Below are 2,060 nucleotides of genomic sequence, written 5' to 3'. Positions count from 1 at the left end.
ATAAATGAAAGTCACATTCCATTCTAATTTGAGTACTGAGACATGGAAAAAGTGTGCAGTTGTATCTTAGGCCATTTTATTTTAAAATAACTGTGGCATGTGGCCTACCTGCTTAAAATCATCTTACTAAATATTTGTAAGTCATTTACAACATTGTCAGATTTTACATACATGTTGATTTATTTTTTTTGTAATGCACATTGTTACACCATAGATCATGCATATTTTTTATTTTCCTCATGTTTCTTTTAAAATGACCCCAGCATGAAACAAAAAGAACAAAAAACGGGATGAATTATAATGCTCTGCCTTATCCAACGCCGAAACGGTGGGGCTCCATATTATGGCCTAAATTAACCTTGGAAATGTCGGCCTTCCTCAAGTGCACACTCGCGACCGCACATAGTATAGTCCCCTACTTTTTTTCATTCAATGAAGGTATACGCTAAAGTAGGGGGTGGGGGGGTGATATTATTAAGAAAAAGTGTTGGAACGGCGCCGAGCCGTTCGGCAAGTGTGGGATGATAATTCGCACGCATGCTGAACTCACGCTACCGCCAAACTGGAAAGGATGCCGGAACTCGTGAGTGAATAAGGTGGAGGGGGAAGGCCCTCCCGAGCGGCAGCGCCAAGCAGAATCAATGACCATAACATACACAGGCACTCAAGCTTTTGCCTACCCGTCACGTTAAAAGTCAGTGCTTATAGTTTTCAAGCTGTGTCTTCCACTGTATTTGCTCCGGGATGACAAATGCGCCTTGAGATGGACAACCCGCGCGAGTGACCCGAGCAGGGAGACGAGGCTGGCCTCTCTTCTTTGTGTTTTCTGCACACGATCCTCTGAGCGGGAGCGGGGCGTCCGACGCTCTCCGCCCATCTACAAGCCGCGCAGGTCCCCGCCCGCATCGCAATGTAGTCGGTCCTCTTTCCTTATGTCGCCCCTCGGGCACCCGCCCCGCCACCGGTCGGCAGGCTAGGCTAGGCTAGGCTTGTGGCTTCTGAGGCAGCGCATGACCCCGTCCGTGTAGGCAATCCGCTCGCACGCCTGCATGTAGTGCGGTATCACTACGCGCGCACTGCACTCGTGCTTAGACGATGAGGGTTTCAGTTCCACCAATACAGATGCAGGTAGTGTACACATACCGCGAGATTTCACAGCATTGTACCGAGTGTTGCGGCTATGCATATCCCAGGTGGCCTCACGGTTAGTCAAGTCAAGGGGGCTATGGCGCCTTACGGGCGGATCGGGTAGGCAAACCAGCAACATTGTGGTGTGTTGCCTTTACAGACGGTATGCACATCTCTTCCTTATGCTTTCAGATGGTTTTACGTTTTACATTTGTGATGGTCTATGCATATCAGTCATGAACGAATTGAGCCCTCAATCATGGGAACGAGGGGTTAACAAAGACCCCGCACACGTGTTTCACTCCCGGCTGAGTCACTCTTGATGTATCGCCAAAAGTCTGCTCTGGCCACGCGTATACTTGACAGGGCGACCTTGAAGTTTTCCAGGCCTTGAAATCGACAGGACGAAAGTGATAAAAGATTATAGGGATAAACCGCAGACTCGACTTCACAAAGGTGTTTTAATTTTATTCGAATACTAATAATCTTTGCGCTTTGAAAGGATACTTTGGGTTGGCCGCCTTATTCGGCGGTCAGGAGTATGTAGAAAAAAAATCAGAACAAAAACCCGGAAAAACCGTTGAGCATTAGCGAGAAGACGTTCCGCAGGCCCATGTGTGCGGTGTTCGGAGAAGCCGAAAAGGAGGCGAAAATTATCTCTTGTCATGCAGCCTGGTTCTTGTTTGAACCGCTTTCGACCGCTTTTAGGTTTGGCGGCGCACTTCTCACGGGTATAATATTTAGGGTCGGCGGGTGATTAGAACACCGTAGTGGCGCGTGGCGCTTTTGGTGTGAGGGGACCGGAGAGTCGGAGGGGACCCGCCAATCCACTCCAAAACGTATCGCTGGTGAGGGGGGGATAAAGAGAAAAGAAACTCATGATGGAAACCACGCTGAACCAGTTTGCAAAACTCATATTCGCTATTTAAACG

The sequence above is a fragment of the Frankliniella occidentalis genome, unplaced genomic scaffold (assembly GCF_000697945.3).
Source record: "Frankliniella occidentalis isolate FOCC.00 unplaced genomic scaffold, Focc_3.1 Scaffold44, whole genome shotgun sequence".
In the NCBI taxonomy this organism is placed as follows: domain Eukaryota; kingdom Metazoa; phylum Arthropoda; class Insecta; order Thysanoptera; family Thripidae; genus Frankliniella; species Frankliniella occidentalis.
This window is presented reverse-complemented; position numbering follows the sequence as displayed.